Here is a 22852-nt window from a genome sequence, read left to right as displayed (position 1 = left end):
TTTTGCAGCAGCCATGGCTATGGAGGTGGCTATGGTAAGCCACCTGTGCTGAAGTGGTGTTTTTGGTGTGCTCCTTGCCTGCTTCCCAGTGGGGGGTGCTGCCCTTGGCTCCTACCTTATGACCCCAGTCATGCTCTGTTGTCTGTTTCCAAGGGGTGGGGACTGCCCTCAGCTCCTGCCTTAGGACCCTGGGTGTTCTCTCTTACCTGCTTCCAGGCAGAGGGGGCTGCTCTCAGCATCTCTATACCCCTATTTCTTTGATGTTTGAGAGTTTCTACTTTTTTTATAACTTTACTGGTTTTTTTGGTGAGTTTTCAGAGATCAAAGAAGAGAAACTGTAGTTAATTTGCCAAGCCCCCTGAGCCAGGAGATCTTTTATGTTTATGATTCACAGATATTTATGAGGAATTGATAAATGCTTATATCATCTTTCAGAGAAATGTGTTTACATAAGATTCTGATTAATACCAGGGTTGAGGATAGTGTTCGTGGTTGGAAAAAAGTATGACACATGGAGTTTTCCCACATGTATTTAGCAACTTTAGTCTTTTTAGAAAAAAAAGTTGAAAGCTGTATCTGTTAAATTTTGTCTTTCAAATGGATTTATTCATTAATCATCAAAGATACATCTTTTGGTTGTACTAATTTACAGTCCCACCAACAGTGCAGTAGTGTTCCCGTCTTTCCACACCCTCGCTAGCATTTGTTATTCACTGTCTTTTTGATAATAGCCAGTCTAACTGGAGTGAGGTGGTATCACAATGTGGTTTTAATTTGCATTTCCTTGATGACTAGTGATGTTGAGCATTTTTTCATATATCTGTTGGCCATTTGTATGTCTGTTGCTTTTCCTCCCATAGATTGGTCACCCCACTTCCCCTGGGTGACAGAGCCACAAAGGATTACTCAAAGCCCATCTCTTCTGAGCAGTGAGAAGCCCCAAAGTGGTTAACTTCCCCAGAATCCTCAAGTAAGAGGCATTACTTCCTTGGGAAATTAACCCAAATTGGGGTCCTCTTGCTGCATTTATTCTCTCGTCCAGGAAGTTACAGGAAGAGACATAGATGGGGTTATAGTTTAACACTATAGGCTGGTAACTTTCAGTGAAACAAACCAGATGACATTCCAGTAAGGTAATTAAGTGATCCATTAACAAAAGCTTGATCTTAGCAAACATTCCCTTCTTAGAGCAATTTCTCAGTATATTTACATATCAATCAGAAACTAGTCTATCCTTGAGCTAGCAACCTTGCTGTGCCACAAATCCTTACCTTGCACCAGAGACTTTATAGCCTGAGGAAAATTTCCTGTCCTCTGCAAGGTCAGTATTTGAAACTTTCAAGGCTTTGGAAAACCAGGCCCTGTGAAGTACATTTCCTTTATAGTATATTCCACATATGTCTTCCTTTGAAAAATGTCTATTCAGCTCCTTTGCCCATTTTTTAATTGGGTCAGTTAATTTTTTTACTGTATAATTGCTTGAGATCTGTGTATATTCTGGATATCAGTCCCTTGTCGGATGCATAGTCAGCAAAATTTTTTCCTCACTCTGTAGGTTGTCTTTTCACTCTGTTGATTGTTTCTTTTGCTGTGGAGAAACTTTATAGTTTGATATAGTACCATTTATTTATTTTTTCTTTTGCTGCTTGTGCTTTTGGGCTCATGTTCATAAAACCAGTACCCTGACCTAACTGCTGATGTGTTTCACCTATATTTTTCCTTAATAATTTTACAGTATTGGGTCTGATACCTAGGTCTTTAATCCATTTTGAGTTGATTTTAGTGTATGGTGAGAGATGCATATCTAGTTTCATTCTTCTGCATATGGATTTCCAGTTTTCCTGGTACCACTTGTTGAAGAGGCAATCTTTTCCCCATCCACTTTGGAAAATAATATGGAGGTTTCTCAAACAACTACAGATAGATTTTCCATATGATCCAGCAATCCCTCTTCTGGGTATATATCCAGAGGAATGGAAATCATTATGTCAAAGAGATACCTGCACTCCCATGTTTATTGCAGCTCTGTTTACAATAGCCAAGATATGGAACCAACCTAAATGTCCATCAATGGATAACTGCATAAGGAAACTGTGGTATATATACACTATGGAATACAACCCTGCCATAAAAAAGAATGAAATACTCCCATTTGCAACAACACAGATGAACCTGGAGAAACTTATGCTGAGTGAAATAAGCAAAGCACAGAGGGATAAATACCACATGTGCTCACTCATATGTGGGAGCTAAGAGAGAAAGAAGGAAGGAAAGAAAGACCACAGCAGTGCCATGGTCTAACAGAGAGAGGGAACACTCCTAGGGCTACAAATTGGAGCGGAGGGAAGAGGGGAAGGGGGGATTGTTGAGGGGCAATTGGGCAGTGACAAAGGTTACAAAAGTAATTTCTGGTAATGGGTATGCCCCCAGTATGAATCTGGCCCTCACATCATGGACAGCCAGGGGGACAATTAACTTTGTATCTCATGCTCATGAGTATTCTTAATAAATAAATATATATTTTAAAATTTATGTTGTTTGGAAGCTTGCTATGTATCATGTTTGTAACTCAGTAATGAGAGTACAGAAGGCACTCCCCATGTTCTGTGAGCTTATGGTGTATGGTAGAAGGAGAGAAATAAACAAGGAAGTATAGTTTAGTGTGTCAGTAGGTGCTGTGGATTGAATGTCCCCCCAAAACTCATTAAAGCTGAATCCCCACTGTAATTGTTAAGACGGTGTAAAATCCTATTATGGCAATTGAAAGGCAGGGCCTTGAAGAAGTGACTAGATTGTGAGGATTACCCTCTCTAAATGGATTGACCCATTCATGGAGTGATGGGTGTGGTTCCGATGGCTTTGAAAGGAGAGTGAGTTGGGAGTTAGCTCTCTCTTGCTCAGCCACTTTGTCATGTGATACTCTGTCTCTGTAGAGCCACCACCAAAAACAAAGCACTCACCACATATGTTCTCTGGTCTGTGTACTTCCCAGCCTCTGAAACTATAAGCAACAAATATTGTTTCTTTACAAATTACCCAGTATCTGGTATTCTGTTATAAGCAACAAAAACTGTCTAATATAGGAGACTATCATATCACTTATGCATTGGGCACTACTGAAGCACTTAGGGGAGGGGCATAGATTTGGGGGCATGGTACAGTCATTGGGGAAGGTTTCATTGAAGAAGTAGTGCTTAAATTTTTGGAAAATTTACTTTCTGTATTTGAACACTATGTTATTAGTTTACCACTCCACACAGGAATACTAAATCAATATTATAAATTATACCAATATGTGTAAACTATATCACTTAGATTGGTAACATTACATTTTCTTTTTTTTTTTTAAATTTGGATTTGCCTTGCTTATATTTTACAATTCTCCTACTTACAACTTTTCTTGGTTCCTATGTTTTAGCATGCTTTTAAAAATAGTATATTTCTATATTTAAAAAATATCTGATAGTATGACCTGTCTTTTCCATGTGGTACTCATTGATTTTAACGATAGCCATACTTGGATATATTTCTACCATCTTATTAACTTTTTGTCCTGCATTTTTTATATTCTATAACCAAATCTATTCCCCATACCATTGCTTTGAAATGTATACACTCCATACCTATTATTTTAGAGATTATGCTTATTTTTTCATGACTACTTATCAAATTTCACCCCACCGTAACATCTTGGCCTCTCTCCAGAACATAATTCAAATCATAATTCGAACCATACACTACCATCCTATCTTTTACTTTTGTCCTATATTTTAGTTCCACTTCTTTTTTTTCTTCCAAATTTTATTTCATTTTGTCAATATACAATGTGGTTTATTATTATGGCCCATTACCCAAACCTCTTTCTCACCTCCCTCTCCACCCTCCCTCCCAACAACCTCCTATCTGTTTGCAGGTCATATCAACTTCAAGGAATTGTAATTGTTCTGCTTTCTTCCCTCCCCACCCCACGGGTTTTTGTGTATTTATTTATTTATTTTTAGCTCTCACAAATAAGTGAGAACATGACATATTTCTCCTTCTGTGCCTGACTTGTTTCACTTAATATGATTCTCACTAGGTCCATCCATGTCATTGCAAATGGCAGTATTTCATTCTTTTTTATAGCAGAGTAGTATTCTATGGTGTAGATATACCATATTTGCCGTATCCACTCATCTGATGATGGACATTTGGCCTGGTTCCAACTCTTAGCTATCGTAAAGAGTGCTACAATGAACATTGGGGAACAGGTATACCTTTGAATTGATTTCTATTCCTCTGGGTATATTCCCAGCAGTGGGATAGATGGGTCATATGGTAGATCTATCTGCACTTGTTTGAGGAACCTCCATACCATTTTCCATAGAGGCCACACCATTTTGCAGTCCCACCAACAATGTATGAGAGTTCCTTTTTCTCCGCAACTTCACCAGCATTTATAATTCACAGTCTTTTGGATATTAGTCATCCTAATTGGGGTGAGATGGTATGTCAGTGTGGTTTTGATTTGCATTTCCCAAATGCTGAGTGATGTTGAGCATTTTTTCATATGTCTGTTGGCCATTCATGTATCTTCCTTTGAGAAATGCCTGTTTACCTCTTTTGCCCATTTTTTAATTGGGTTGCTTGTTTTTTTCTTGTAATGCTGTTTCAGTTTCTTGTATATTCTGGATATTAATCCTTTGTCAGATGTATATTTTGCAAATATTTTCTCCCACTCTGTTCATTGTCTTTTAACTCTGTTAATAGTTTCTTTTGCTGCTCAGAAGCTAAAAGTTTGGTATAATCCCATTTGTTTATTTTTCCTTTGGTTGCCCGTGCTTTTGGGGTCGTATTCATGAAGTCTGTGTCCAGTCCTACTTCCTGAAGTGTTTCTCCTATGTTTTCTTTAAGAAGTTTTACTGTTTCAGGGTGTAAATTTAATTCTTTAATCCATTTTGAGTTGATTTTAGCATATGGTGAGAGGTATGGTTCTAGATTCATTCTCCTGCATATGGATATCCATTTATCCCAGCACCATTTGCTGAAGAAGCAGTCTCTTCCCCAGTGTATAGGCTTGGTGCCTTTGTTAAACATCAGATAGCTGTAGGTGTGTGGGTTGATTTCTGGATTCTCTATCCTATTCCATTGATCAGTGTGTCTGTTTTTATGCCAGTACCATGGTGTTTTGTTTATTATAGCTTTGTAGTATAGTTTAAAGTCAGGTAGTGTTATGCCTCCAGCTTTATATATATATATATATATATATATATATATATATATATTGCTGAACATTTCTTTGGCTATGCGTGCTCTTTTGTTATTGCATATAAACGTCTGTATAGTTCTTTCCATTTCGGAGAAAAATGTCATTGGAATTTTGAGAGGGATTGCATTGAATTTGTGTATCACTTTGGGTAGTATGGACATTTTCACAATGTTGATTCATCCTAAGTATTTTATTTTTTTTGGTGTCTACTGTAAATGTGCAAGCTTTCTTAATTTCTCTTTCTGCATGTTCACTGTTGGAGAAAAGAAATGCTACTGATTTTTGTGTGTTGATTTTGTATCCTGCTACTGTGCTGAAATCATTTATCAATTCCAATAGTTTTTTTGTAGAGGTTTTAGGCTGTTCGATATATAGGATCATGTCATCTGCAAACAGGGACAGTTTGACTTCATCTTTTCCAATCTGGATGCCCTTTATTTCCTTCTCTTCTCTGATTGCTCTGGCTAGTACTTCCAACACTATGTTGAATAGGAGTGGTGAGAGTGGGCATACTTGTCTAGTCCCTGTCCTTAAAGGAAAAGCTTTCAGCTTTTCCACATTCAGGATGATATTGGCAGTGGGTTTGGCATATATGGCTTTAATTATGTTGAGAAAATTTCCATCTATACCTAACTTATAGAGGGTCTTTGTCATGAATGAGTGCTGAACTTTATCAAATGCTTTTTCAGCATCTATAGAGATGATCATATGGTCCTTGCATTTGATTTTATTAATATGGTGTATCACATTTATTGATTTGCATATGTCGAACAAACCTTGCACCACTGGGATGAATCCCACTTGACCATGGTGTATAATTTTACGTACATTTTGCTGTATTCTGTTAGCTAGTATTTTATTGAGGATTTTTGCATCTATAATCATCAAGGATATCAGCCTTTAGTTTTCTTTTTTAGCCATATCTTTACTTGGTTTTGGTATCAGGGTGATATTTCCTTCATAGAATGAGTTTGGGAGATTTGCGTCTGTTTCAATCTTTTGGAATAGTTTGTAAAGAATTCGTGTCAATTACTCATTGAATGTTTGGTAAAATTCTGCTATGAATCCATCTGGTCCTGGGCTTTTCTTTGTTGGGAGCCTTCTGATCATAGCTTCAATCTCCTTTATTGTTATTGGTCTGTTCAGATTTTCTACATCTTCTTGGCTCAGTTTTGGTAGCTTGTGTGTGTCGAGAAATTTCCTCATTTCCTCCAGATTTTCAAATTTGTTGGCATATAGTTGTTTATATTAGTCTCAAATGATTCCTTGTATTTCAGATGTATCAGTTGTAATATCATCTTTTTCCTTTCTAATTTTTGTAATTTGGATCTTCTCTCTTCATTTTTTTTAGTTAGCCATGCTAATAGTTTGTCAATTTTATTTATCTTTTCAAAAAACCAACTTTTTGATTGGTTGATCTTTTGTGTGGTTTTTTGGCTTTAAGTTTCATTAAGTTATGTTCTGAGCTTAATGATTTCTTTCTTTCTGCTAACTTTGGGTTGTTCTTGTTTTTCTAGTTCTTTAAGGTGAAGTGTTAGGTTGTTCACTTGCCATCTTTCCATTCTTCTGAGGTAAGTATTTAATAAGATAAATTTCCTGCTTAGTACTGCTTTCGCAGTATCCCACAGGTTTTGGTATGATGTATCATTATTTTCATTAGGTTCAATAAATTTTTTCATTTCCTGTTTGATTTCTTCTTGGACCCATGTGTCATTAAGTAGAATGCTGTTTAATTTCCATGTGTGTGTATAGTTTCCAGAATTTAGTTTGTTATTGATTTCTAATTTTAATCCATTGTGGTCTGAAAAAATACATGGGATAATTCCAATGTTTTTGAATTTGTTGAGACTTGATTTATGACCTATCATGTGATCTGTCCTGAAGAATGATCCATGTGCTGATGAGAAGAATGAATATTCTGAGGTTGTTGGATGGAATGTTCTGTAGATATCTGCCAAGTCCAATTTGTCTAGTATGTTGCTTAGATCTTGTGTTTCTCTGCTGATTCTTTGCCAAGATTACCTGTCCAATATTGAGAGTGGGGTGTTCAGGTCCCCTGCTATTATGGTATTAGTGTCTATTTCCTTCTTTAGGTCTATTAGAGTTAGTTTTATAAATCTGGCTGCTCCAACATTGGGTGCATATATGTTTATGATTGTTATGTCCTCTTGATGGATCAATCCTTTTATCATTATGTAGTGGCCCTCATTATCTCTTTTTATGGTTTTTAGCTTAAAGTCCATTTTATCAGATATAAGAATACCTACTCCAGCTTGTTTTTCATTTCTGTTTGCATGGTAAATCTTTTTCCATCATTTCACTCCTAGTCTATGTGAGTCTTTATGGGTGAGGTGGGTCTCTTGTAGGCAGTATATAGTTGAGTCCCCCTTTTTAATCCAGTCAGCAAGTCTGTATCTTTTGATTGGTGAATTTAATCCTTTTACATTAAGAGTTGTTATTGAAAAGTGTTGATTTAATCCTAGCATTTTATTGATTTGTTTGGATGTCTTAGGTGTCTTTTGTTCCTTTCTTTCTGTTTTACTGTTTGTTTCGTATATTTGTTGGTTCCATGGGTTGTAGATAGCCTTTTTGTTTGTTTGTTTTCTCTTCGTGGATGCCATTTTTATTATACTGGTGGCTTTTGATTTTTCTTGGTTTCTTATGGCAGTGGTAGTTATTTTTCAGGTACCAAACCCAGTTCTCCCTTGAGAATTTCTTGTAAGGTTGTCATGTGGTAGTCAACTCCCGCAGTTTTTGTTTGTCTGAGAAATATACTATTTGCCCTTCATTTCAGAAGGATAGCCTTGTGGGGTAGAGTATTCTTGGCTGGCAATCTTTGTCTTTCGTATTTTGAATATATCATCCCATTCCTTTCTAGCTTTTAGGGTTTGTGATGAAACGTCTGATGTTAGTCTGATTGGGGCTCCCTTATATGTGATTTGATGCTTTTCTCTTGCGGCTTTTAAGATTCTCTATTTGTCTTTGACTTTTGTCAATTTGACTATAACATGTCTTGGAGAAGACTTTTTGGTTTGAATACATTTGGGGATCTTTCCGCTTCCTGAATCTGAAGATCTGGGTTTTTTCCATTAACTGGGAAGTTTTCTACCTCTATTTTGTTGAATATGTTTTCAATGTAATGTCATTTTTCCTCCCCTTCTGGATTACCCATGACTTGGATATTTGAGTGCTTAAGGTTGTCTGATATTTCTCTTAGATTTTCTTCAATGTTTTTAATTCTTTTTTTCTTTTTCTTTCTTTCTTTTTTTTTTTTTTTTGGCTGCCTGTATTATTTCAAACAGGCCTTCTTCAAGATCAGAAGTTCTCTCTTCTACTTCTGCAAGCCTGTTGGTTAAACTCTCTGTTTTGTTTTTTATTTTGTTGAAAGAATTCTTCAGCTTGGCAAGGTCTACTACATTCTTTTTCAGGGCATTGATTTCCTTGTACATTTCTTCTTTCAGGTCCTGTATACTTTTCCTTGTTTCATCATGTTGTCTAGCTGAGTTTTCTTGTATCTCATTCAGTTTCCTTAGAATTATCACTCAAAATTCCTTGTCAGACATTTCAAGGGCTTCTTGTTCTTTAGGATCTAGATCTTGAGAGTTATTACCCTTTGATGGTGTACTTTCTTGATTTTTCATATTTCTGGTATCTTTTTTTTGATATTTATTCATTGTGGCAGGGGGTTTCACAGTCCACTGGTTTGACACTAATGTTTGGCTAGGATGTTGCTGGGGTTGCCAATTTGGTATGGCTACCTCAGTGTCTGCTCAGTTGGCCACTAGTGCCTTGTGTGTGTGGTTGCCTCAGGTCTTGGGCCTCTCCAGGGAGCCACCTCTCTGGTCAGCACGCACTCAGCTGGGCTGCTGGGTCGAGCACCAGCACCGCAGGGCATGTGGTCTCTGTGGAGCTTTCACCTCCCCTGCTGGATGTCTCCCTGCTCCTCATGCACTGGGCCAGTCTGTGGGGTCATGCATCAGCACCACAGGGCTTGCGGTCTCTGTGGAGCTTCCACCTCCCCTGCTGGACGTCTCCCTGCTGTGCGCACCTAGTCTTGGAGGCTGGGAAGTCCAAAATCTAGGGAACATGTCTAGTGAGTGTCTTCTTTTGTGGTAGTTTTACAGCAATGCAAGGGTAGCTTCTGTGGCTAGAAAGTCCAAAGTCTATCTGGTGGTGGCAACAGCTTCCCAGGGGTCTTACATTGCAAGATGGTGGAAGCAGAGAAAGCTAGTTCCACTTTTTTTTTAACTTCAATGTTAATCATTATCATTTTTTATAAATTTAGTTTTTGTACTCAACATATTTTTAGACTTTCCCATGTCTCCCAGTTTCTTCTCTTACTATGTCTTCTTGTATGTCTCCCTTTCTGGACTTAGCTTCTTTCTCTTTGACACACCTTCTTTAGTTTAGGTGGCTTTTAATGGAGAAATCTTGGTGGTAAACTGCTTCTATTTTTAAATTTAAAAAAATTTCAGTTTTTATCTAAAAATGTCTTAATTTTATCTTCTTTCCTGTTTGATTATTTAGCTTGTTTAACAATTCTAGGTTAGAAGTTTATCCTCTTTCAGTACTGAGTGTATTATTCTACTGGATTCTATCTTCTGTTTTCACTTCTGTTGAGAAGTTTTCTTTCTGCTTTAGTTTTGTTCCTTAGAAATAATCTCTCTTTTCTTTCTTGCTACTTGTATGCTCCTCGGTAATGTGCTGTTACACTATGCTGCGTCTAGTACCAGATTGCCTCTAAAAAAAAAAAAAAAGTTTGGAAATTATTGTTCTCCCTGAATCTGAATTTTTAATTAGTTCTGGAAAATTCTCTGATATTATATCTTTTAATTGTTTCTTCATCATACTCTCTTTTCTCTCCTTCTGAAATTCCAATTAAATATATGTTAAAAATCATTTTCATCCTCCACATTTAAAAACTTATGCTTAATATTTTAAATCACTTTTTGTTTCTGGACTACATTCTTGGTATCCAATTTATCTTTCAGTTTACAAATTCACTCTAGCTTTGTCTCATCTGCTTAAAAGAACTGATGAGTTTTTAATTTCAATAATTTATTTTTCATTCTTGGAGGATCTATTTGGTTCTTTATCACATCTGACTATTTCTTTTTAATACAATCTCATTCATTTCTTATATATTTGATTCTACTTTCCATTTGTTCAAATAATTTGTGAAAGTTTTACCATATTCTCAATCCTAAAATTTATCTGAAATTCATGGAGACAAAATGTTTCTGTGTGCTGTTTTTGCTGAATCTTATTCATTACCCTTGTTTTCTTGTGTTTTATATTTTTGGGTTATCAATTTAATTTTCTCAGAATCTTGTCTTTAGTGATCCTGTAACTCCAGAGGAGATTTATACTCACTTCAAATGATACCAGTTTAGACCTACTTTTTTCTATTTCAGTACCTTAATTTGGGTGTTATGCCATGTAGTCAGTGTAGATTTGAAAGCCATAATCTAGTTCAGCAAGTTCATGGCTTATTCATCTCAGAAAATAACTTTATTTTCTTTCTATAGTCCAGGAAGAGAGACACACATTTTCTTGTCATCTCTCTTTGCTGACTAGTGAGTTTTTCTCCAGTATCTACTTCATTAGATGTTAGCATTTTTAGGTTTTATGTGGTAGTGGTGTGAGCAAGGGACAGGAGGTTTTTCCTATTTCTTGCACAGGTTCACTACTTGATTTCTTTTGTTAAAAATTTATTTATTTGTTTGTTTGTTTGTTTGTTTGATCAATATACAGTGTAGTTGATTTTCACGTCCCTTTACCGATTCCTCCCTCCATCCTCCCCACTACTTGATTTCTAGTTCTGCTTGGCCTTTAAAATTCAAACCTCTGCATCACAAAGATTAGCAAATACTCTCTGAATAATAATAGCTCAGCATCATCTAACACCCTGAATTCTGGCTTTCTCTTTTTTCTTGACACCTTAAAGCTTCTCCTACCTTATTGGATACTCAGATATATATAATTTAAAGGATGCGTGTTACATTTTTTATCTGGCATTTCTAGGTGTTTGGAACTGAAAAATTTTCAGGCTTTCACATTGCCATATCACACGAAATAAAATTCTCTAGAGATTATTATTTCTATCTCTTTCCTATATATTCTGTAATGTGGTGTTATTGAGTATTAAATATTTTACAACAAACTATTTCATATCAGGGAATTTGTTATAAATAAAAAATTGAGATATGGTTAACATTTTACAGGTGTTTTTACATACAAAAAGCCATATTTAAAAATAATCATATGAGACAGTGTCAGCATTTTGGAAAAAAAAAATTATTATTGAAGGATTTTGTGGGTAGTGAAATCTATAAGTGCTCTTGTAGCATTTAACCTTCAGTCTTTAGTGTCCTTGCTTCATTGATGAACATGCTTTTTACAGCATAAGAAAAGCATCTTCTTTATACCAAGCCTAGAACATTAAAAGGTCTCAAAGGTCATACTAAGAGTAATAATAACAAAACAATAACAACAATCATAACAACAAAGAAGAAGGGAAGAGGGAGAAAGAACGGTGAGTCATAGGCTCCTCTTCTGGGTCAACCATCCTCCTAAGCATCAAAGCCAGAAAAAGGCAGAAAAAATGTTAGAATGAGAAAGACGAGAAGTGGTTCCACAAATGAAGCATTTCTTGCCTACATAATTTCAAAGCAACCCCAGAGATAGAGCCTCACAATCTGACTTTGATACTGATTTGAAGTTAATTTTCAGAATATCAAAATCTATAGTCATATTCAGAAGCTTTCCAAAGCCAAATAGAAATTGCGCTCAATTTCCTACTAGTTTGAATTATCCCTGTCACCTTAATGACTCTACTTTATATTTTACTTTTTCACATGTAAATATACTAATTAAAGAAAAAAAATAGCAGAGCCCTTCCCCATATCAAAGTATTCAGAAAAAAATGTAGGCTTTCAAAATGACAATATTTATGGGACTATGAAACTATTTTCTAATCCTTTTTAAATTGAGTATAAAACAAATCTCCCAAATACAGAAGATTTTTAAATGTGAGAAAGAATCATTCAAACTAAAGCTGTACAATTCAAGTAGATTCCAAGTGACACTAGTGGAGCTACCACTATTAAGCAGTTACTGGGTGTCAGTCACTGTACTGGGGGCTTTTCATTCAGTATTTTATTTAATGTTTATGAAAACCATAGGAATTGAGTGTTATTCAGTCTTGCCTTACAAATGAAAAAACTGAAGACAAGATGGGTGACTAAGTCAAGGTCACACAACTAATATATGGCAGAGCTGGGTTTCATACCAGTCCTGCTATTCTGCAGCCCACACTCTTCACCACTAAGATTGTATTTTAAAGAATATTGTAAAATTCCATAGTAAAACAAATTGCTTATCCTTGTATGGAAGAGTCAATAAGACAATATTATTTTACTTTATGAATATATCAAAGCATCTGCCTACATTATACAAGGTAGCAGTTTATGGTCATAAGGAATTAAAATTATCATATGTAAAAGTCTTTCATTTTGTATTTTGCATCCTTTCTATGTATCAATACACAGCTAAGTTTTTTTAAAGAAAAGACTATATAAAAAATATACATGAAAATGTCAAATTATTCAGTTTGATCACTCTGCCCTTCCTTTTATCGTGACCCTTGTGCAACTATGGCTTTTTAAATCATATTGCAAAAACTGATTTGCATATTTTTAACTATCCCAGTTTGTCAAGATAAAACTATCCCAGTTTTATCCTAGTCTGCTTCTCTAATTCATTTTTATTTTTTATGTTCTTGTAAATTTCTTTATGTTTATTAAAAGACACTCAAACATATATCCACTATTTTTGAATTTTAAACCAATTTTGGTATAAACATATATTACATATCTTATGAATATCATGTAAGGATAGGAGGGAAAAAAATCACAAGTAATTTTACTTGAAAATAGTTGATCCTACTAACAATAAACTTATAATGAATATCCATGTTTTTTAAATAATATACTAAGGCTTATATATTTTTAAATATTCTGGCTAAATTAAACATATTTTAAAATATACTAGCTCCTTGAAGTGTTTCAATAAATTGTAAGAATTTTAATTAAATAAAACTAATCTAATAAATACCATTTTTAAAAATGAATGAATATTTCCTTTTCTTAATATATGATTCCATGCTTTGTAAACCACTACGTATTTTGCATTGGGAAAATCAGATCATTAGAGGAAAAAAAAGACCTTGGATGTTTTTAAAAATCCTGTTAATTCATTTTATTAGATAAATAAAAGGCTCTAGAGCAGAGTAGTAACATGATCAGATCAGTATTTTTGGTAGAGACTCTGTTGGCTGTAAGCCAGATATGGATGGGAAGTAGATGGTGGCAAAGCTGGGATAGTCTGAGCTCAGAGGATCAGGAAGAGACTGAGAGGACTATGTACAAGGTAGAACTAACATGACTATGCATTTCAGTGAGTGAATGTGGAAGTCCCAGTGATGACTCTTAATTAATTAATATGCACAACGTTATAGATGAGGAAACAGAAGTTAAGATCTTTTGAGTAACTGCTGATAAAATGACAATGACAGAATACCAGCTATATCTTGAGTTTTGAACATGTGTGAGACTTTAGAATGGAGAAGCAAAAAAAAACAAAAACAAAAAAAAACTTTGACTATATTAGTCTTGAGCTCAGAGGAAAGACCTGAGATAAAGATATAATTAGAGACATCCTCACATAGTTGGTAATTGAAGCAATGGGTTTGGATAAAGCCATTATTTGGAAAGTCTACCGTGTAAACAGATGTGACCCAAGACAACCTTTGAGGAACTCCCACACTTACGGACCAGGTAAGAGAGAAGAAATTGGTATAGGATATTGAAATGAGGTTGCTAGAAAAGGAGAAAGAAAACCCTGGACAGTGTACTAACCAAGTAATGAAAACCCTGGACAATGTAAACCCTGTCCAAGTGGAAAACAAACAAACAAAAAAACCCTAAGAAATGGAATAACCAAGGCAAGAGAAATTATCAAGAAGAGAATATGGACTTCTCAAACTCTTTGAATACTGCCAAATTATTTACTCATACGGATGAACAGTAGCATTGTTTTTAACACAGCTGTACTCATATTTTTAAGGCTTACCTTCCTAATGATATTGTAGCATTTTTGAGGACAGAAACAATATGCTTTTAGGTGTTTAAAAAAAGACAAAAAGGATTGACAGTACCTAAATAATTTGTAATAGCAGAAATAATGAAGATAGTGGTGGTGAGAAGGAAAGCTAGATCTCTTTGGTAGACACCCTGTGCCCTAATCTTCTAATCACTCACTTTATAGATGTATCCTTACTAATTGTTCATAACCTCCTGTACTAGGGTATTACAATTTCACCTATTTTACAGATAGAGAATCAAGGAACACTGACTTTAATTAAAATACAAAAGATTGAAAGAGTGATAGAGGCAAAATTCTTATATTAATTCACTATAAATAAAAAATCAACAGAAATGTAATAAATATAAGTAACTGATACCAAATTTGAAAATGACAATAGATTATATTATTTAATTTATGTCATTAAAATTAACTGATAAACTGCAAAGTGATCCTTCCCTTAGTAGACTGCTATTGGGTGATGGAATGCTAGAGTCACTGCACTAGCTCTGCTTGCCCACTTCTCATATTCTCCTTAAACTGCAATCTGAGATCCATACCCACTTCTACAGCTTCCTCATGTTTCTCATTGATCTAAGTGATAAACAGATGCACTTATGTAAGTAAATAAACAAATTCAGATCATTATGAATTGTGACAAATTTTATAACAAGAAACAAGTAGTTGAAGAACCAGAATGAGAAAATTGATGAAATAATTTTAAATACAGTGGTCTGGGAAAACCCCTCCCAGAAGGTGAGATTTGAGCCGACCTGAATCATAAAGATAAGTCAGCATGAAAAGTACAAGGGAGAAGAAAACTCCAGACAGACAGGGCCTGATTTTCCTGAGGCACAGAAAAGAGGAGACTGTGGCTGAAACATAGTGATTGAGGATAGACATCCTCAGTACTTAGAGAACGACCAAAGTAGGCATGCAAAAGTATTATTTTTAAATATGACAAATTTTCTTGAGGCATAAAGTATATTATGGAAAAATGAAAACTTTTGTAGAATTATTTTACACTTATTTGATGATTTATTTATTTTTTTATTTTTTAATTGGGGGAAGGGGCGATCTGAGAGGTTACATATTTTTAGGGCATAGGATTTCTCCATGTCTGAAAATGGCTAAGAGAGATATGAATTTAAGTTGGAAAGAGAGTCAGGAATCAGAATATTTGGGGTCTTTTAAAACCGCAGATGTCATCCTGGTTTGAGAATACAGTATACAGAATGTGTGTACATATATGCATATAAGGATCAAGTGTCATATGCCACTGAGAGGTCTAGTAAGATAAAGACTGTAAAATACTCTTTAGTGACCTGAAATTCATCACTGACATTAGGAAGAGCAATTTCACTAAAAATCCATGGGCATTGAATGTAGATAAAATAAATTGGATGACTGAATATTTAGCATAAAATGCCACTTCAGTTGGAACATAAATTTTTTTTAAAAATAGTTTTTATTTTGAAACAATTTAAAACTTATAAAAAATTGCTAAAAAGCATATGAAGACCACCACTATAATCTTCACGCAGAGACCCCATTCCAGTTTTGTCAGTTGTCTAGTTATATCCTTTGTAGCAAAAGGACCCAGTCTGGGATCACACATCACACCCTGCTGTCCTGCCTCTCTGGTCTCTGCCAATTGGAATCAGATCCTCAGTCATTTCTTGATTTTCATATCCTTGTCATTGCTGAAGATTCCAAGTCAGTCATTTTTAGACTGTCCCTCAATTTGGGATTGTCTGAGGTTTCCTATGATTGGACCCAGCTCATGTATTTTTGGCAGGAGTACCACAGGCCATGTTTTATTCCTCTCCTCACATCTTACCAGGTGTCCACAGTGTCAGTCAGCCCTATTTCTGGTGGGGATAACTTTAATCACTTTATTACAGAGATGTCTGCCAGGTTTCTCCACTGTAAAGTGACTACTCTCCCCTTTGAAATTAACAAATATTTTTTAAGGAGATACTTTAGACTGTGTTTCTCTTCCAACCTGCGTCCACTCATTTGACCATCAATTGATATTTCTTGCCTGAATTAATTATTAAAGAAAGGGTTGCCAAATGATGACTTTCTAATTCCAACATTCTTTTTACATTTACTAGTTGGCATAGTGCTATTGGAAGAGCTTTCTATTTTCCTCATTTATTTATTCATTTTTATGTAGGTGGACTCATAGATTCATATTTTATTGAATGAGATATCATCTGTAACTTTTTCTTTTTTCTTCCTCTTTTCCTTCTTTCTTCTCATACGCAAAATATCTTTTTTAACCCTCACATGATTTATTTTGCACTCAAATTGTCCTGAATTTAGGCAGCAGAAGCCATTTCAGGCTAGGTCCTGCATCATTCGGACATGCCCCCTCATTTGGGGACACTCCTTTACTTTCAAAATGTTCCAGATGCAAAATGGTGCAGCAAAATGTTCCAGAGTCATATTGTACTTTCCCTGACCCAGACCTGGAATCAGTCATTTATCCAGGGAGTCCTTGTTTTAGTCCATAGAGAAATGAAGTTCTGGCTATAGGGATATTCTTAGCTTCTGGGATGATTCTGCTCCCAGACTGTCCCCAGTGGATGATAAGAGCCAACTGTATCCTGACCACATGCACAGTTCCATGTATATGTATTTCTATATCTATCTGCATATGCCAAAACCCACAAATTCATAATAATGGATTAAATTTTAACCCAAACCCACAGGATTCATTCAGTCTTCCCCACATTCCATATTTGCATCCTCCTTCTCTGACACTGAGACCCTGGCTCCCACTATCCTCAATGTATTTATTTATTTGCTCAATCAACCTGTATTGTAGCCAATCCCCCAACCCCACTGGGTGGGTATCCTGCATGGGTGTCCTCACTGCACAGGTCCCAGGCACCACTGGGCTCACTTCCTGGCCACTCAACTAACTCCCTGCTTGCTTGGACCCCAATCCCCATGAGATTCCTTTCCTGCCCCTGCTTAATGGGTTTTTGACTAAATTATTCAAGAAGGTTGGGTAAACAGTAGAAATTAGTACACACTTTGTACAATCTTTCAAGATTATATTGAAAGGAAGGTAATACATGGTTTTAAACATCTTTAGAGCATTCCACCAGCCTCTCTCTACCAAACTTCCCTACTTAAAAATAATTGTAAATAGAGAAACCTTGTGTGCATGTGGTTTTAGACATGTAAAATTTTCAACCCTGTTGCATATTGTTTGCTTTTTCTATCCTGTCAGATTAACATTATAAATTACAACAATTTAGATTGGCAATTTAACACCAAAAAAAATCTCAGCATGTTTTTCACTGATATATTTCTGAGTTAAATTTCTAAAACCTTGAAAATGCATGTATTTACTTTGTCAGCAAGAATAATAATATATTGAGTGGACTTCAAATCAAGCATGAAGTTTTTATATGCTGTCTTGAAACAGAAATCTCAAACATGCCAGTAAAGTAACATAATTACAATGATCCTGTAAATAGGAAAGGTTTCCATGTTTACTGACAGTAAGATACAATTGAGACTGACAAGATTATAATACATTGTCAGATTGTAGAACCCTGTAACAGCAACCCATGTATAAACATTATATTTTTTATTCCAAATTCATAGGTATAAAATTAATCTTCTAAACTAAAACATACTAAAGTTTTACCTCTTTATTCTATATCATCTTTCTACCAACTTGACAATTTTTTGGTTAAATCTCACTTTGTTTCCATTTTATATGTATTCATTTCTGGCCCTCAAAATCCCAGACGCACATTTATATCTCCAAGCAATCCCCCTACTAATCTACTACGTAGATTAAGTCCTAAGCATTGAAATAGTCACTGAAAGTATCACAGGCACTAATACATTAGTATTTTTACTGAAGTTATATTTGTCCATAAAGAGAACACACACAGAATATAAATAAATGTTTGTCTCTGTTTCAAAAAGAGTTAGAGCATGAGGAATTTCAGCACCAGAGACCAACATCTTTTACACGTTGTTAACCATGAGGGAATTGTCAGCATTGAACCAGTCACTGTTTTGCAGACTTGAGTAGATGTCATATTTTTGTTAATCTTTGGGTTCTAATTCTTAAAAACTATTTGAGAAGGTAATGGCAGGATTTGTTCATTATAATCTGTATTAGTTATCTACTGCATAACAAATTGACTCAACATTAGTGACTGAACATAGTAATACTCGTAATTTATTATTTCTTGCTTTTCTGTAAGAGATACTGTTTACTATTCAACAAGAGTCCAGTAACTCAGGAGCAGCTCGACTGGGCAGATCTGGCTTAGAGTTTCTTCTGAGGCTGGAGTTGCTTGTTTCCTGGGGCCACAATCACCCGAAGACTTCAGTAGGATTGGAGGTTACTTCAAGACAGCTTCCTAACTTAGCTGGCAAGTCACTGCTGCTGTTTGGTGGCAGGGCTTAGTTCCTCTCCACATGGGTGCCTCTCCATCAGACGACTGGAGAATTGTCATGACATGGGGGCTGTTTTTCTAGAGCAAGTGATCAAAAGAACAAAGTACAGCCTCTAATGCCTTTTTTTATTTATCCCTGGAAGTCACATAACACTGTCAGTCTGCAGTCTTCTATTTGCCACACAGATCAGCACTGACTCAGTGTGGGAGGAGACTACACAGGCCATAAACACTAGGAAGTATTTAAAGTAACATAATTACAATGTGAAGATTTATTGGCCATCCAGGAAGTTGATTGCCAGAGTCCACCCTCTAGCCCATGAAGATTCATGTTTCTTCCACATGCAAAGTACATTCACCTCTTCCAAAAGTCCTCCAAAGTTTTATTTCATTAGGGCATCTGCTCAAAATCCAGGACCTCATCATCAAAGTCAAGTCAGATTGAAATGAAGCTTCTTGGGAGTTTCAGGAAGAAAACAAAGCCATTTGGGTACAGTGACTCAAGCACAGCTCCTCAAATCATCTTCTCAATCTGAAGGCCTGTGAACAAGTTTTATGCCACCCCTACACCCAATGCACAATGGTAGGATATGCATAGAGAAACCAATTTAGAATCTGTGGCTCAAAAGGGGGGAAACAAGAGGCACAAAGAAGTCACTGATCCTTAGAAGTTCTGATATCCAGTGAGGCACACATTGGTGATTTCTTAATTAGGACTCAATCTTACTATCTCCTGGAAATGATTCTCCATGGCTCTTGGCTCCACCATCCACGTTCTTGTTCTGCCACTCCGAGTCATTCTTTTTTTTATAAAAATGTAGTCTGTCTTTGCAGCTGCTTAATTTCCTGTCTATAGAAATTTGGGGGTATAAAGGTCTTTTTTCTATTTTGTACCATCTTTGTGTCTTTCAGTATAATCTGGCTTGGCAGTGTTACCTCCAATACAGTTCTCTTACAAATGGATGGGGTTTTTTTTATGCATTTTATTCAGGTTTACTCAATTAATTAATAAACACATCCACAGTGTCATAAAGATACACTTTCCTTCTCCTCCTTAAGCTTCTGCTGAACTACAGAGGGAAAATGCCCTTAAGATTATTAGATCCCCTTTTCTTTACCCGGGAGGATCTGTAAAACACACCAACAAGCTGCTAGAGGGTCTTTTGTCTCACTGAATGGTTTTCTGATGCACCGCCTAATATCTTTCTCAGGTCTTGTCAAGGATTTTGTAAGGTACAACTCCTCATCATCTTTAGATCTTTTTTTTCTCTGGTATTTTATATTTTCCTGGAAGTGATTTCTTAATTTTTGCATTGTTTACTATGTGGAGAGACGAAAAATAAAAGAACATTTTAATTTTAACTTATATTTTTAGATCCATCAAGTCCTGGCTTCTTCATATTTAACAGTACTTTTTTTTTTAGCTTTCCTCCCTTGTTTTTTACTTTTACCATAAATGGAAAAAAAAGATTCCATAAAGCACCTTCAGTACTCTGCCTACAAATGTCTTCAGCTAGATTATACAACTCAGTAAGCACATCTTTTCCTTTCCCCTATTATCTCTGGCAACAATGTTGCTAAACTTTCCAACACAACATATCATGGATCCAATTTTCTCTCATTACGAATAGCATTTTTCTTTTCTTCCCTTCAGCCATGACTAAGAGCCTCCTTAAGAGTCATCAGGTTTCTGGTCAGTGGTTGTACCTCCCAGTCCCTAAGTCACTGCTACAGTTTTAGATTTTTGGTACAGTTCTCTCCCAGTACCAAATTCTTTATTCGTTACCTGTTGTTGCATAACAAATCACCCAAAAATAATTTTAAAACTATGATAATCATGTATTACCTCTCATGGGCCTCTCTACTAGTCTTCACATGACACAGGAGCTGACATTCCACAAGGTGAGCATTCTCAGAGACCAAGCTAGAAACTAGCCTTAGAAGTCACTCACTGCAACCATCTGTGTAGTTTTCTGTTGTCCACAGAGGTCAGCACTGATTCAATGTGGAAAGGGACTACAAAAGGTTATGAATACCAGGAAGCAAGGATTAACAGGGGTCCCTCTTGGAAACTTTAAAGATATTGCAAGGAGAAAAAAAAAACCTAAATTTTAATGGATAGGTAATATTTTGTCCTATAATTATCTTCATCTAACATATACCCCATGTAGGAAAATGAAAGGACTTGACAGTTTTAAACGTCAAAATTATCAAGACCAAACAGAACATTGTTGTAAGTGGCTGATGAAGTCTTCTTTTATGAACTTAATTATACCCAATTTGTAGTGATCAGTGTTTATGCAGCTGCTTTGCTCCAGAGAAGTTGTTATTCTCACAAATAGACTGCTCGTTTTGAAATCATTCAAAGCTGGTGTGGATATTTAGAGACTCTCAAGTATTCAAAAAAAAAAAAACAACCAAATGACAGTCTTGTTAAGAGTGGTCAATAAAGTTACAGCTGGGTGTTTTTTCTCCGCTAAGTTTAGACATTAAACCCCATTCAATTTTATCTTGATTAAACAATTGAAAATCATATGTGTGAATACAACTAGTCTAAATAAACCACTTATCTAACATCAGCATTTTTCTGAAGGGACTAAGTCAATGCAAATTTTAGAAAATGTGGCTTAGAAAAATACACACACAAACACACATACACACATGCAGGAGCCATATATTTATATAGAAATAGAGCATTATATAGATTTTTTAAGTCAAAAACTTAATTTATATATAATCCTATTTTTATATAGTACTGTGTTGATGTAAAATAATATACACCTCTATGATTAACCCTTAAAGGAGATTCAAATGACAATTTTTACACTCTATTGTAACCCAATAATGAAACCCATTAACAAAAGGAGAAAGGAGATTTCTACTGTACTAAGCTACTATTATTATTCAAAGAAGAGGACATTTGCAAAAATCACTTAATGGCAAATCTGTTTTTATTGAAAATTCACTTTTATTCATTTAATGGCATATCTTGGTTCTAACTCATTCTGTATGAATTGTTTTTTGCTATAGACATAACATTAGATGAAATGAATTTGTGAATAATGTTAGATTTGTTAACAGACAATATAAACTTGCCCAGTAGGCAAGTTTAATGTGGGAACAATATGAAAAGCAGAAGCTTTGGGGAGTTTCTGGGGATACACGGATCAAAAAGTATTTTTCCCTTACAGCCTACAAATTTTCCATGCATGATAAGAATTATGCATTTTTGTATTGAAAAGGCATAATAATAATTTATTGGCAGTGCTACTTCAGAGTTATTTAACAGTAATACTCTTGTCTGATTTCAAGCTTGTCATATGTATATTCTATTCTCTGATGGAATCAACAAGATTTACTGTGGGTTTTTTGTCAAGTTATTCACTCTCTTTTAATTTTAGTTCAATTTGTTATTTGTACTGCTATACCATAGTAGGTAGCTTGTGTAAGATGCATATTCAAAGTAGGGTGGCTGATCTTTATGCCTAAATTTATTTCCTTATAATGTTCATTTGGATTTTATAATTGAGAAATCATTTGTTATGCAAATAACCCTTGGGATTGAGTTAGACATTGATCCATTAAAGAAATCTACGTTAATTGGTAATAGTTTAGCTTTGTGCTGTCTGAATAACAGGTCTCTAGGAAGTTAAGAAAATAGACGTAAATTTTGAAGACATAAGAAAAACTTGGATAGTTGGGAAAGATCTAAAGTCCTAATCTCAGGGGGCAAGCTCAGTTGAGGAGGTATGAGAATGAGCCTTTGACAGCAGAGGGACAGAGAGGGGTGACAGAGTGAAAAAGATGTCAAAAGAGAATTTGAGTGATGGCGGACCCCAGAGGCAAGCATTCACCTGATAATCCATTACAGTTCAACCCTGACGTTTTCTCCTGAAATAATCTTGCTTTCTCAAAAGACTTCCTTCTACGTCAAGCACGACATCAGCAAAGATCAAAGAAATATAGCAGTTGGGTACGATGGCTGTGACCAGGCAAGAATTTTATGCCCGCAAGAATTTTAGTGAAG

At 35.5% G+C, this 22852-nt stretch overlaps 1 protein-coding gene across 1 annotated transcript in view; it reads left to right on the top strand.

Annotated features, from left to right (window-relative positions):
- The window catches only part of CNTNAP2 (contactin associated protein 2), a 1419793-nt gene that overhangs the window by 529378 nt on the left and 867563 nt on the right, over positions 1-22852 (top strand). The gene's annotated exons all lie outside the window — the stretch shown is intronic.

The sequence above is a fragment of the Cynocephalus volans genome, chromosome 6, assembly GCF_027409185.1.
Source record: "Cynocephalus volans isolate mCynVol1 chromosome 6, mCynVol1.pri, whole genome shotgun sequence".
Taxonomy (NCBI): domain Eukaryota; kingdom Metazoa; phylum Chordata; class Mammalia; order Dermoptera; family Cynocephalidae; genus Cynocephalus; species Cynocephalus volans.
This window is presented reverse-complemented; position numbering and strand designations above follow the sequence as displayed.